Here is a 15,881-nt window from a genome sequence, read left to right as displayed (position 1 = left end):
AGATGTGGCCCATGATCTCCTAGAAGGTATAGTGCCTGTTGAGTTGGCTGGATGCTTTGAAATATTTACAAAGAAGAAATATTTCACCTTTGATCAACTTAATAAGCTGATTCAGGAATTCCCATTCAAGTGGGGAGATAAAACCAATCGCCCTCATGTGCTTCCACTCACTTTTTCAAGGAAAAAAACTATTGGGGGAAATGCACATGAGAATTGGTGTTTGCTGCGGCTAATACCATTAATTGTTGGAAAACGTATACCTCAGGTTGAACCTGCTTGGGAACTCCTTCTTCTCCTGAAAGACATTGTTGAACTTGTTGTGTGTCCTGTGCATACTACTGAGTCTGTTGCATACTTGGAGAGCAAAATATCTGAACACCGCAATCTGTTCCAAGTACTTTTTCCAGAAAGAAAGCTTTTGCCAAAACATCACTTTCTGGAACATTATCCAGTGATGATCCATCTCTTTGGTCCACCTGTTTCATTCTGGACAATGAGATTCGAAGCCAAGCACAGTTTTTTTAAACGAGTAGCTAGGCACACTAACTGTTTCAAAAATATCACCAAGACTTTGGCCAGGAAACATCAACTCATGGTTGGTCAATTTATGCAGTCAGGCCGGTGTGATGAATTGTCTGTAGAGGTTACACGCATTTCAACTGTCCCTGTCGATGTGCTTCATGAAGCCGTTGCTTACACCTTTAATCAAAGATACCCGAACACTTCTGTTAATTTAGCTCAGACAGTATTTTCTAATGGCATAAAGTATACAAAGGGTATGATCATTGTGCATGGAACAATCAGTGGGTTGCCTGATTTTGCAGAAATTGTTCAGATTTGTGTTTTGAAAGATGGAATTGCTTTTATAGCAAGAAAGTTACATTCCTGGTACAATGAACACTATCGATCCTTTGAATTGGAACCACGTCCAAGGGATGTTTCGTTTATAGAGCTGGGTGAATTGGCAGACCGTTATCCTCTCTGTGACTATAAAGATGGTTACCTTGAAAAGGTACATACATGCTGCTTGACCAGTTTTCTTTTTTCTCTTTCAGAGTGATTGATCAAACAGAAAATGACTGATCCAGCAAAATTAAAGATTGTTCTAGGCGATAGTAATTCATTGAAATTGACGCTGCCCTCTGCAATACCCAAATCTATTGAAGAGTTTAAATCTGAGATTAGGAAACAATGTGGTGTCACAGGAGATTTCAGGCTGCAGTATCTTGATACTGACTTTGATGATTTCTTGAATCTTACCTCAACTTTGGATCTCCAGGACAATGGAACAGTTAAAGTGTTATCACAAAGTGCATATGATGTCTGTTCTCTCTCTTCTGCGGACACTGATATACGCTCATCAACTTCATCTCCGTCACCATCTTGCCTGTCAGTTTCTCAAACAACATCAGATGTTGCTTCTCCCTCAACTTCTGAGCTGTCTTCATCCACAACGCTGAGGAATGAAACCTGGCCAACTAACTTTCCGATCCCTAAGTTTCCCTATGAGGTAGAGCTGGAACTGCAGAAAGCCCACGAAGAGTTCTTGAATGATGGTACTTTACTTAACATGGACTCAAAGCCTAAACTAAAATCAGAAATTCTGAAATCCTTGTCTGCAGAAGTAGTGAAGTACAAAGTGTACCCTAGGGTTGAAGAATATGAAGAGGTTGCGAAAGCGCTGATTACAAAGCATCGATGCCTACAGGAAAAAGGATCAGTTGGTGGGTTCTATGGCTGGAAAATCCGTCTACAGTGGAAGATGGCGAATTATCGGCGTACACTACGAGCAGCTGGCTGTTCTGAAGTAAAGCTAAATTCTTTAAAACACAAACATGGTGAAAATACAAGTCCAAACCAAGTCAAAAAGCCAAAGAAGGCTGAAGTCAATTTCTATCCTGATTATCCAGCTGGAGAGAACAAACAAAGCCTAGAGGAAGAGCGACTGGCATTGCTGTCTGAGGTTCAGAAAAGGGACAACCATCAAATTATTAAACACAAAATGGAGAAAACCTTTGTCTACTGAAGACATGAAGTAATTGAAGAGATGCCCTTCATTGTTGACTTCAAAAGTAGATGGCCAGCGCTGTTTTGTGAACATGAGGTAAATATGATTGTATAACTATTTATTTCTTTAATAGTTTTAAGTGGTGAAACAAATGGTAATTAATTTCCCTTATGTCTAATTGTGCTTTAGTTACTCATGTCCATGCAGAGTTAGCCTAAATGCTTTTGTGTTCAGATGTCAATAAATGACCCTGAATATATTTTTAAACATGAAAGCTATCCTTACTATAATCTTACGTGTCTTAAATCTGCAGATTGCTGCTGAGTTCACTCGAATCACTACTGTCCCACTAATTCAAACATTTATGTCTAAACTGGATGGTTACACAAGCAAGCTGGCCAGCATCTACCGGAGAAAAGGAGGAATTGCAGGACAAAAAATGTGGAAACTGATGGCTACCATTGACGAGGTTTGTTATCTGTATTTATGATGCTTGTAAATAATGTCCACTTTGGTACGGTGTTTTGCCATTGTCTATACTTAATGTCTCTACTATTCTACAGAATGATACCATCTCAACTCGGAGAGCTTGCATTCTCCGAGCACTTTCTGTGTATCTTAATGAAGACTATGAAAACCTCATGAAGGAGTATGCAGTAAGTGTTCTCAGGCAGTCTTTTGTGAATATTTAGAGTACCCACCCAATCACTAGACGATACAATACAGGGGTCATATATGGGCGAAATCCACATAATATAGTCAAGAAATCTAAATACACAAAATATATTTAACTTGGCGTTGTCAAAAGTACTGACTTTGGTTCACAAGCTTGACAGATGACTGTGATTGGCTACAATGATCTTTGCTTCACACTCTTCACCGAGTGCTTGCACAGATTAATGCAAGTCAGTGATGTGAAGCATTAAGGAATGGACAGTTGATACAGAATTCTCAGATTATTTGCTTTTTCTAGATGTATTACTAAGTGGTGTTAAATTTACAACCTGCATTTGATGCAGTTAAAGTGACTGAATAGTGTTACTGTTTTTGTGTTTTGTAGGACACAGACTTTGAGGATTCCGAGAGAGACACGGCCAATACTGTAATTGGAATTTACATCATCAAACCTGAAGATGCAGAAGCCTGTGACCCACCATCGGATGTTGGACTGATTGTTGAAGGAGTGAAAGTTCTTCACGATCTTGGCCACGTCACCAAGGCTTGTGCTCTTCTTTTGGGACTCATATACTGCTTGAATCTCAGTTATCCTTCAAACCTGAAGTATACTTTTGAGTTTTTCCAGAAAGTGTTGCTGGGCTTGACGCACAGAAACTGTCACACAAAATACAGGTTCTCAAGAACAAACTTGTTGGTTGAATCAGTACATCTTGATTTCTTTCATTTGTCCAGAATGAATATACGATTTATTTTTTTTGTGAAGAGCTGTGACTTAAATTGTTTCTGGTTTTAAAATTAGGGGCCAGTTTTAATGTTATCTTTGTTGATGGCACCAAAATTTTAAATCGAGTTCTGCAGCATTTTGAGGCATGCTGGCTTGCTTGAGAAGACTGTTTATTGTTTGTAAGAACTGAAGTTAAACTTGTTTGCGGTTGTTAACAAAAATTTAGAAGCCAGTTTCAATCTTTTCTTTACCAATACCTCAAACGATTTGAAATATCAAAAATTGAGCACTGTAGCATTTTGTGACATGCTGCCTGTCTTGAACAAACTTTGCTTTCATTTTTCCAAGTTTCCAAACTCTGTTATTTAAGCTGTTTGTGGTTTACAAAAATAGAGGTCAGTTTTAAAATGTTCTTTACCAATGGCTTAAATGATTTGAAATATCAAAAATTGAGCACTGTAGCATTTTGTGATAGGCTGCCTGTCTTGGAAAAAAAAAACTTGAAGTTAAATTGCATTACAGGCAGTTGAACATTGTAGGAATGTTGACTATTGACACGTTTTTATTTTTATTTTTGTTTTTTAAACAGTTATTTAAGCTGTTTGTGGTTTACAAAAATAGAGGTCAGTTTTAATGTTACTTTTACTGTTGATTATAAAGATCACAACTCGAGTTTAGCAGTATTTTAGGGCATGCTGCTTGATTTCAACAGACATTCCATTTGTGTAATATTTTTATAAGCAAGACTTACAAATTCTTGAAGCCAGTTGCACTTTAAAAGACCTTCGAATGTTTACTGTTAAATTATTGATCTTGTATTGTATTTGTTTCAAAGGAACTGTGAAATTGAAGTTTTTTTTACAGTTTTTAGCAGTTGTATATTGCAAAACCCTACAAAAAAAATAAATTCATTTTGTTTCTAAAAATATGCTTGATTATTTAAGTTTTACACTTGTAGAGCAAATACAAAGTTAATAAAATTAATTAAAAAAAAGTTCACCTTACGTATTTAAAGTTCATAATTGTAACATAACATTACTAAGTAAAATATACATATAACTAAAATGCAGTAGTGACACATCTGAATGGGTTGTATGTACTAAAAAATGTTTTGTCAACTTTACCAGAATTTATTTTCTTCATTCAACTGAATTGTTACTTGTAGAAACTACTTAACACACTTACGTGGAACCACTTGACACTCTTTTTTTATGTAAGTCCAACAAATCATTTTTTTGAGTGTATGCCAGGTCTGCTGTTTGCTTGTGCAAGCAAGGGCAGCTGAGACATTTTTGGTTCCTAATGTACTGTAATGTGCTGTCTGGCAAAGTAGTGCAACCAGGTGGTTGCACAAACTTTTTCCAGCAGCACAAGTATAAGCTGCCATTTGAGGTGGATAGTTAGATTCAAGCGTGATCTGAAAGTAACAGAAAGACTCATATATTTCACATCTTTATTTAACTTTTGTGTGTTGTTCATTTAGGGTGTACACTGGGATTTTTTGGGGACATACAAAAATATGTTTTTGTAAAAATATTTTTTAAAACGTAATATCATTAGTGTAAAATTCGTTTTTTATTATTTATTTGGCATAATTTCATTATTTTCATGTTTAGATAAAATAGCAAAGTTAAATTGAATTCAGTGTAAAGATGTACAATTTTTAGTTTCATTCAGGGTGATGACATGAAAATGAGCCATAATCTAGTGTACGATCGTTGCACTCTCCTGGACAACTAAATAATATGATTTTTTTTTTTTAAGCCACTAGATATCACACATACAATCAGACATCATTTCTATTTATTTATTGATTTTGTAGGTGTAGATTGATATAGTAGGTGTCATCATGTGCAATGCCATTTTAATGAATGGAACTGTGGCGAACAGGACGGCCGAGGGACGTGAGAGAACGGCGCGAGGCCGGTGGTGCGATTGCTAATGAGCAGCACCTGTGAAGCACACCGGTCTCGCATCTCTCACGGAGGAGCGGACGCATAAAGGTGGGAGCGACGACGTTGGAGATCGAGAGAGGAACAGGCCTGTGTTTTAGTTGTGTTTGGTTTTTGTGTTTTAGTTTAGCCAGCAGTCGTCCGCGAGGGGCTGCTGGCCGTTATGTTTATTTTGGGTAAGCCAGCAGTCGTCCGCGATCGGGGCTGCTGGCGGTATTTTAGTTTGTTTATTTTATTTTAAATAAAGTATATATTGATTGTTCGCCGGTTCCCGCCTCCTTCTTCCCTGAACATTGTTACAGGAACATTGTTTTTTTCTTCTAACTTTAGCTCCTGTTACTATTAATACTGATACAAGTAATACATTTATCTTGGTTATCAAAAAATACATCATTCATCATTAGCTAAATCCAGTATGTATTTACCTCAAGTTGATGTGGTTTCTTAATGACCTATAACATCTGGCCCTAATTACCACTGTCCCTGCGATAATATTTGAGACTGAAGTGTCCAAATACACATAAAAACATGGTGAATTGTTTTATTACACCGCTTTGAAATTCATCCATAAAACCAATAAAAGATAAATTGTAAATTCCCTATCGTAAATAATACATACCTTGGTAATCAAGAATAAATTGCTCAAAAAAGAATTTGTAACCTTTGTCCAATTTTGATCGTTTCACATCTCCCTGAAAAATGTCAACAAAATGGAGAACATCAAATATGTACTTTTGGCAAGTACATGAATGACTGAGAAAAAACATGCTGTTCACAGTCCATTTTATGAAGAATGTACAAGAATGAATGGGGATCGTAGATGTCGGTGGCGCGACCGGAAGAATTGTTACCCTACTTCCGGTTACGGTTGCCATTTTGTGAAATAGGCCTATTGTTCTCTTTTAAAATGTTTGATTTTAAAACTCGGATATCATGTTTTATGTGTATGTGTTATGTGTGAATATTCCCAAACTCTCGGACAGTGCGATCTCTATGGGTTATGCAATGTCATTTTATTATATATATATATAAAAAAAACACATAGCCTATGTCTGTATTAAAGAAAAAATGATTGATAAACACTTATTTGGAATGGAATTAAATAACAAGTACTTTGGGTGTATTGTTCATTATATTTATTTTCATATAAAAGCAACAGAACTTAAATTACATCCAGTTTATTAGCAACACTGTGCACGAGCGTGAATCCCGCCATATACATCATTGATTTTGCAGGTGTCAGCTAATTTTATCAGTAGGAGACTTCCGCCAAGATGGCGAGCTAGGCGCACATGTTTTGCTGAGCTCTGGCAGAACTATTTCTATGGCGTTATTTTTTAGTCAAAAGTTATGAGCGTGTAAGACATGCTCACGAGCACATTATGTTATTTCACACGCGCAAAAATGAACCTTCAGCTGGCATGATAAAAGTACTCGCGCACAAATTCAACAACCGAGAGGTGTACAGGTAGCTGCGAGCGAGCGCCTGGCATACTCTCATAGGTTAACTCTGCTTGTACAGTGGAATCCTGCTCGCGCGCAGCGGGCTTCTGCTCGGGGACTGCTGTTTTGCTCGCGCAGTGGATTTCTGCTCGCTCAGCTGATTTCTGCTCCCTCGAGTCTACATGACTTTTGACAATTTGGGGGCGGAAACCAAGGAGGGCACTGACCCTCTTATGATTGGTCACTTTAATCGTAATCACAACCACAGGGACATCTTTGTACCTTGATTGACAGCTCTCATTACAGGAAGTCAGAGTCAAAGGATCTGACGGAGTTTTTTTTTTTTTTTTTTTTTTTTAAATGAATTTAAACTTTATATAAAATCCTTAAAAACTTTGAAAGGTCCTAAAGCACAAAAAATATATGATACCCTAAAATACTTCCCAACTAAGATAAATGGATGAACAAAGACTGAATTCTCCCCTTATGTCATGTTATATTATAATTCCTTACCGTTTATTTATTAAAATGTTTATTTTGCTTACAAATATCTTTATTTTTGTACTAAGACTACATTTATATTCTTGTTGTATTAAGAGCTGCTCCCTCTGACTATATTGTCCTTGTATCCTATTTTAAAGAAAAGGAAGTTATGCAGCCATGTTTGTCTGTAAATCTTGATATTTCAATAAAATAAAAAAAACTGCTTCCTGTAATGAGAGCTGTCAATCAAAGTACAAAGATGTCCCTGTGGTTGTGATTACGATTAAAGTGACCAATCATAAGAGGGTCAGTGCCCTCCTTGGTTCCGCCCCCAAATTGTCAAAAGTCATGTAGACTCGAGGGAGCAGAAATCAGCTGAGCGAGCAGAAATCCACTGCGCGAGCAAAACAGCAGTCCGCGAGCAGAAGCCCGCTGCGCGCGAGCAGGATTCCACTGTACAAGCAGAGTTAACCTATGAGAGTATGCCAGGCGCTCGCTCGCAACTACCTGTACACCTCTCGGTTGTTGAATTTGTGCGCGAGTACTTTTATCATGCCAGCTGAAGGTTCATTTTTGCGCATGTGAAATAACATAATGTGCTCGTGAGCATGTTTTACACGCTCATAACTTTTGACTAAAAAATAACGCCATATATTTCAATTTGTACTTTTTATTGCCACCTTCTCATAAACCAGTCTCAGAAACTTAAGTGACCAATTAAACACGTTACTATTGCATTAATTTGTTTTTGATATAGGCTCTAAATTGAAAGAGTAAACTTTGACGGGAACATGGCCCAGGGTCATTCAGCAAACAGAGCCCAAAGTGTACCCATGGAAATGGATCATAATTACGGACGAGAGAACCCAAAAGAAAGACGACGGGATGCTTCTCACATTACTCCAACCAAAACTCCTCAAAAAAGGTAAAACCAGACGAGTGTGAAATCTCCAATGCAGCGTTGCTGCAGGCGATTAACTCCTTAAAGACAAGATTCGACTCTCAAGATAGAACGCTGGATGACATCGCAGACAAAATGTGACAAAACAGCATGATTACTGCCATGAAACAATGAAGAGGCTGTAAGTTATAAGAACTGAATATGAAACTTATCTGCCAGAGCATCAGTTCATATTTTTTTGTTTGATTTTGTGTTAAAACCTAATAATCAGAGTTATTCTATCCCCAATAGGGTTTGTTAAAGGTGTTTTGTTAATACTGTTGTTTTTTGTTCTTGTTCTATGTTTAAACTTAATAGCTGCATTTCTTTTCTTTCACTAAATGTTAGTGTACTGTTCTCGCTGAGGTGTAACAACTACAACTAAACAGTGAGCTAAACTCTCTCTATTCATAAACATGAAGAAATCCACTCGGTTACTAACGTAACCTCGGTTCCCTGAGAGGAGGGAACGAGTATTGCGTAAGTAGCTTACGCTATGGGAAAACTCCTTTTCTCGAGAATATTGAAGTCTTTATGTAAAACGCATTGCAGCTGCACAGCAGACAGCAATGAGCGAAGGAGCTCGGTCATTGGCTGTGCTGCGGCAACTTGCTCGAACCAATGACGGGGCGACTCTGAATGCGCGACCAATGAGCGCGCCTCACGCCCACGCGCGTCAGAGCCCGCCAAGATGGGCGTGGCCAAGAGCTATATATTGGGCGCCCCGTCATGAGAGTTCTTTAGGTTAAAACGACTGAAGCGAACTAACCAAGCACAAGCACGGCAGCTTACGCAATACTCATTCCCTCCTCTCAGGGAACCGAGGTTACGTTAGTAACCGAGTCGTTCCCTTTCGAGAGGTCTCTCCTTTTGCGTAAGTAGCTTACGCTATGGGAACAACATGCAAAACGCCGTGCGTGCTGAACTTCGCCTTATGATAGCCAGAGGCAGATGCCTGAGCTAAAAAGCAAAGTTATCATCCAACTAGCCGGCAGAGGCGAGCTTTATATGTGGGAAAAAAGTAAAGAGCGGCCAGAAGGCGCTCAGTGTGACACAAGCACATACATAATCTAGATACGAACTCACAGTTCTACTAGCATCATGCTGATAGTACATTGGAATGCAATGTCGGGACCTGTAGGTTGTAAAACCTGATAAATGTGGACGGTGAGGCCCAGCCTGCCGTCGCACAAATATCCTCGATCGGTATCCCGCTCGACCAAGCCAAGGAAGAAGCCACACTCCTGGTGGAGTGTGCTTTGACTCCCCAGGGGCATTGAAGTCCCTTGGCATAAACTATCCAGTGAGAGATTCTCTGCTTTGAAACGGCGGAACCCTTCGCACGGCCGCCAAAGCATACAAACAGTTGTTCTGTCTGTCTGTCTGAATGGGGCAGAACGCTCCAAATACACTCTGAGAGCCCTAACGGGGCAGAGTAGGTTAGCGTCGTGTTCGTCTGCTGGAAACGATAGCGCAGTTAGGGAGATAACCTGTGCTCTGAAGGGAGTGGTGAGCACTTTGAGAATATACCCATGTTTTGGCCTAGGGACGACCCTGCAGTCGTTAGGTCCGAATTCCAAGCAGGCAGCGCTTGCCGAAAGCGCTTGCAGATCGCCCACTCTCTTGACCGAGGCGAGTGCCAGCAAGAGCGCAGTTTTGAGCGAGAGCTGCTTAAGGTGCACGGTTCGGAGTGGTTCGAACGGGGGCCCTTTAAGGGCGTCTAGGACAGTAGCTAGGTCCCAGATCGGCACTGAGGGGGGGCGGAAAGGGTTCATCCTGCTAGTGCCCCTTAGGAAACGAATAATTAGGTCGTTTCTTCCCAATGGACGTTCCATCACAGGGTCGTGTGACGCTGTGATGGCCGCCACATATACTTTGAGCGTGGAGGGGGAGCGGCCCGCCTCCAGAAGCCCTTGTAGAGAAGCGAGTACGTTCGTAATCTCGCATGTTTCAGGGTTCAGGCCCTCGGCGTTACACCAGTCACTGAACACTTTCCATTTTTGGGCATATAAGCGTCTCGTGGAGGGCGCCCGCGCCTCAGCGATGGTTTTTAGCGCTCCACTCGTGAGGTTCCTGGGAACCCGTTGAGGGGCCATGCATGAAGGGCCCACAGATCGGGGCGGGGATGAAATATCATCCCGCTGGCCTGACTGAGGAGGTCTGGCCTCAGTGGAATCGTACCAGTCGGCGGCTTTCCTGTGCGTCAGGGCTTTTATACAGCCGTGGTTCGCTCTGATTAAAAGGTGGCCCGAACGCCACGCGTGAGCAGGGACGCGGCTCTTGAGCCAGCGATGGAGAGGACGCATATGCAACAATCCTAGCTGGAGTACGGGGGATGCTGAGGCCATGAGACCCAGCATCCTCTGAAACCGCTTGACGGGGGCGCGCGCGCCCGCCCTGAATGATGTTGCAAGGCGCCAGATTGTGAGCGCGCGGTCTGATGAGAGATGAGCTGTCATTTGCATCGAGTCTAGAACTATTCCCAGGAAAGAAATCTTCTGGCTGGGAGATAGTATACTTTTTGCAAAATTGATTCTAAGACCCAGGCATTCTAGATGGCTGATAATCCAAGATCTGTGTGTTATTAACTGACTCTCTGATTGTGCTAGGACCAGCCAATCGTCGAGATAATTCAGTATTCGCACTCCCCTTCGTCTCAGGGGGGAAAGTCCTGCATCAATACATTTCGTGAATGTACGGGGAGCCAGGGACAGGCCGAACGGAAGTACTGTGTACTGGTAAGACTGTCCCTCGAAAGCGAATCTCAGAAAAGGCCTGTGATGAGGCGCTATTGGAATGTGAAAGTAAGCATCTTTCAGATCCACTGAGAGAAACCAATCTCCTGGGCGTACTTGCGCGAGGATATGTTTGGTTGTTAACATTCTGAACGAGCGAATCATTAGTGCTTTGTTCAGGTGTCTGAGATCTAGGATGAGGCGGAGACCGCCATCCTTTTTCGGGACGAGAAAATAGCGGCTGTAAAAACCTGCCCGGCTCATAGAGGGGGAAACAGTTTCCACAGCGCCCTTTTCTATTAATTTGCGCACCTTGGTGCGTAGAACATGCGAACACTCCTTTCTCACTTTCGTTTCGACCACAGTCGTAAAACGTGGTGGTCTGCGAGCGAACTGGAGCGAGTATCCGTGCTTTATTATATTCAACACCCATTTCGGCATATCTGGAATGTTTTCCCATGCCGCTGCGTGTACAGATGGGCTGAATACAGGCTAGGGGCGGGCCGCTGTGACGTAGGGACCCGGCCAGCGAATCGCCTGAGCTCGTAGCTCTCTTCCGGGAAGAAAGGAGAAGGCCTTTGCCGAGGGGCCTGCTGGCGCCCCTGCAGAAACCACTCGTCCAGTCGGCTTCGGGTTGGTTCTTCGGGAGAAGACCAATCGAGCCCGAGGTCCTCCACGGCCTTCGAGAGACATCAATATTCTCGAGAAAAGGAGTTTTCCCATAGCGTAAGCTACTTACGCAATAGGAGAGACCTCTCGAAAGGGAACTTGAATTCTTTGTATACAGTTTTATTTTCTCCACATTGTACTGAATCCATACATATGAGACGAGTGATGAGAGAGTGAAACTAGGAAACAAACAGCAAAATACTGAAATTAGCTAAGCCACCTAGCTTTCATGAACATTACTTTTACAGCACAAAATCAATATGCTTAAAAGTTAACTTAGTCAAAACAAAGATTATATACATACAAGCGATGCTTCTACTGGGAAGTCAACGGGCAGGATGAATTTTCTCTGGCGCAATGACCGTCTGCATTTTTTAACCAGTTTGCCGTTTTTCCAAGCGTTTCTAATGTGGTTTCCTACTTCCCGTTTTAGCTCAGTAAACAAACGTCAAAATAAGAGTCTGACAGAAACTGAAAGTATACCAAATTAAAAGCACAAAATTAAACTTAAATGCCTGAAGGGCAGAACACTCCCCGTCTGACCTTAAAGGTCACTATTAGCTATCAAATGAACTGAACCTTCAGTCTTTGGGCAGAAGAAGAACTACTTCTGACACTGGTCTCAAGAACACCTTCGCAGAACCTTGATCTGATGTCCTGAGCTCCACCTTCCTTCCTTTGCTGTCTCTCCCAGGGAAGACAGCTGTGATCCTTGCCATAGGCCAGGATCCTTGCAGCTTGACTGGCCTTCAGAAGCACAATGTCCCCTTCTTTCAGGTCCCGTTGAGAATCCCTCCATTTTCGGCGGACTTGCAGAGTGGGAAGGAACTCCTGACGCCAGCGACGCCAGAATCTGTCAGCGAGAGCTTGAACTTTTTTCCATTGTCTACTGAGAAGATCCTTATCTGTGAAATCTGTGCGGTGGGGCAACCCCAACCTTCTGGGTAAGTATCATTGCAGGAGACAATATGAACGGTGACTCTGGGTCAGTGGAGACTGGAACGAGAGGCCTGGCATTGATTATCGCAGTCACTTCCATCATCAGTGTGCAAAGGACGTCATGGGTGAGTTGGATGTTTTCTTGAAGCAGGATTGGATCAAGGATCCGTCTTGATAGGCCTATCATACGTTCCCATGATCCTCCCATATGGGATGCATGAGGAGGATTAAACACCCATGAGCAGCCCTGTTGACTCAAGAAGTTCTCCACTGTGAAGTCAGGATGTTGTCGGCTTAATCCCAGTTCCTTTACAGCGGCTACAAAGTTTGTTTCCGCAGTCCGATCTTATCTGCTTCGCAGGTCCCCGTATGGCAAACAAACGTCTCAATGCATTGATGCAACTGGACGTGTCTAGGGAGTTGATGATCTCGATGTGCACGGCTCGGGAGCCCATACAGCAGAAGAGCATCGCCGCTCTTTTGCTTTGGGCCTGTCCATCTCGTGTACGCCTGGAGACGATTTGCCATGGTCTGAACACATCCACTCCTACATAGGTGAAGGGTGGACATGTGTACAAGCGTTCTGGAGGGAAGTCTGCCATAAGTTAACTTAACTTAACGGCGTAACTTTCGGCACACTACACATTTGTCCACCCATGACCCAGAAGCCTGCTGCTCTCAGGGCCCCTTCAGTGAAGTGGCGGCCTTGATGCTTTACCTCTTCATGATATTGTTGCACCAACAGTAGAGAAACGTGGCTGGTCTTGGGCAAGATGATGGGTTTTTTTTCCTGAGTGCTCAAGTCAGCGTGTTTTAATCAGCCACCAACACAAATCAAATCACCTTTAAGAACAGGTCTGAGCTTGTGAAGAGAACTGTCCTTGGTTACAGCTTGTCCGAGCTCAAGAACTGTGAGCTCTTTTGCATAAACATCTTCCTGTGCGGCTCTGATGATGAAGTTTCTCGCCTGAGACAACTCCTCCGCAGTGCGTGGGAGGTTACAGTGATGCCATCCTTTACATTCACTGGATTTGTTGTGTTTGTAAGCGCTTGCTATGTGGATGAGTAGGGCAATAGCCCTGGTGAGAGAGCGCATGCATGAAAAGCGCTGTAACCGTGTGGTGGTAAGGCCTCGGTTTTGAGTCTAAGTAAGAAATCTACTCACTTCAGGTCGTATTTCCATGTCTGATTCTGGGTTAACAAGTTCAAACGTCCGGCTTGTATCTATGTCAGATAGATTTGGTTTGTGTAAAAAGGCTGGTCCAGTGAACCACATAGTCTTTGTCAATTGATACGCAGGAACTGACCTGGATGCGTGGTCAGCCGGGTTGTCCTCTGTGTTGACGTAGAACCATTGGTTAGGTCTTGTGGATTGACGAATTCGTCGTACTCTATTGTGAACGTAGACATAGAAGCGTTTTGTCTGATTGTAAATGTATCCAAGCACGACCTTGCTGTCACAATAGAACTTGATCTCATCCAGCTTCAGGTCCAATTCATCTTGGATGAGTTCGGCGACTTCCACGGCTAATACTGCGGCACACAATTCCAACCGAGGAATGATAGGTTCGGACTGTGGGGCCAGCTTAGCCTTACCTAGGATGAATCCTACTTCGACTTGTCCCTCAGCTTGAATGGTCCTGAGATACGCCACAACTCCAATTGCCTTTGTGGACGCATCGGAGAACACACATAGCTCTGTGTGTACAGCACTGGAAAGTGATGTTGCTGTGTATGAACGTGGGATATGGAGCTTGCTTAAGTCATGCAGTGATTTCCACTTTCGGTCTGGAAGAGGAGCATCCCAGTCACATGTGTTGACACTGAGTTCCCTCAAGAGACTTTTGCCTTCAATAGTCACCGGTGCGACCATGCCTAAAGGATCGAAAACGCTATTCACTGTTGACAGGACTCCCCTGCGAGTGAAAGGTTTCTTGTGTTCTGAGACTGTGAATGTGAAAGTGTCTTTCGTTGTCTCCCACAGCAGTCCCAAACTGCGTTGCACTGGTGTAGCTTCACCGCTAAGGTCAAGGTCTTTCTGAACTGCTCTATCCTCTGGTGCAAAGGCCTGAAGGACGGCTTCACTGTTTGAGGCAAACATGTGAAGCCTCAGGTTCGATTCACCGAGAGAGGTCTGTGTTCTCTGTAGCAGACTGATGGCTTCGGCTTCAGTTGGCACACTGATGAGCCCATCATCTACGTAAAAATTATGTTAGACAAACTGGACCGTGTCTTTTCCATGTTTGTGCGCACCTTCATGGATGGCTCTCCTTAATCCATAGATGGCTACGGATGGTGATGTACGGTTGCCGAAAACATGGACCGTCATCCTGTAGTCAATAATGTCCTCAATATCAATATGCTTAAAAGTTAACTTAGTCAAAACAAAGATTATATACATACAAGCGATGCTTCTACTGGGAAGTCAACGGGCAGGATGAATTTTCTCTGGCGCAATGACCGTCTGCATTTTTTAACCAGTATGCCGTTTTTCCATGCGTTTCTAATGTGGTTTCCTACTTCCCGTTTTAGCTCAGTTAACAAACGTCAAAATAAGAGTCTGACAGAAACTGAAAGTATACCAAATAAAAAGCATACAATTAAACTTAAATGAGTGACAGAACAGTTAGGGGTCTAAGAGACAATACAAAAAGAAAAGCTACATTTTTGTTTTGTAAAGAGAGAAAAGCTCAATTTGTCCTTTTGCAGGAAACTCATTCTAGTGGCAGTGATCGTACTTTTTGGTCAAATCAGTGGGGTGAACCAGTTTTATTTGCTCATGGCACAACTCGCTCAGGAGGTGTTGTTTTTCTGTTCAACAACTTCAGGGCTCTCAAGTTTTATCAAAAGTTTAGAGTGAGATTTAGGGGAGGAGCCACCCAAATATTTGCAGCAGCGGTCCCTCGACCCAACCAAATTCGCTTCAATTTTTGCTAGCAGTTCAATTTTGCCTATTGTTCATAATTGACCAGCACAAATGGAAATTATAACAATTTTTAAATCTGATAAAAAGACAAATTCATCCAAATAAAATAAATAGTTATATTTAAAAAATAAAAATTTATTGAAAAATAAAAATAAATTTGACCCCAAACAAGCCAACTGAACATCAGTGCTCAATGTACATAACATTGTGTCATAACAACTTGTCCTGAGCATGTATGTCAAGACCCAAACCGGTCACCTTTACAGGGGTCATCGGATGCCCATTTTCCACAAGTTGGTATGATTCTTTTGGGTCTTCATGTAAAGTTTGTAACATACTTTGGTTAAAATTTCTCAATGGTTGTGTAAAACAACACCCTTTTTA

At 42.1% G+C, this 15,881-nt stretch overlaps 1 protein-coding gene across 1 annotated transcript in view; it reads left to right on the top strand.

Moving 5' to 3' along the window:
* Positions 1 to 1,112: 1,112 nt before the first annotated feature.
* The window catches only part of cox4i1 (cytochrome c oxidase subunit 4I1), a 209,859-nt gene continuing 195,090 nt past the window's right edge, over positions 1,113 to 15,881 (top strand). Inside the window, exon 1 of the mRNA XM_077248194.1 lies at positions 1,113 to 1,116. The gene's annotated coding sequence lies outside the window, so the exon portion shown is untranslated. The remainder of the gene's footprint in view (positions 1,117 to 15,881) is intronic.

Source organism: Siphateles boraxobius, unplaced genomic scaffold (assembly GCF_051911475.1).
Source record: "Siphateles boraxobius isolate OS27281-9 unplaced genomic scaffold, OSU_SipBor_1 30, whole genome shotgun sequence".
Lineage (NCBI taxonomy): Eukaryota > Metazoa > Chordata > Actinopteri > Cypriniformes > Leuciscidae > Siphateles > Siphateles boraxobius.
The sequence above is the reverse complement of the archived record's forward strand: the minus strand, read 5'-3'. Positions and strand labels throughout refer to the sequence as shown.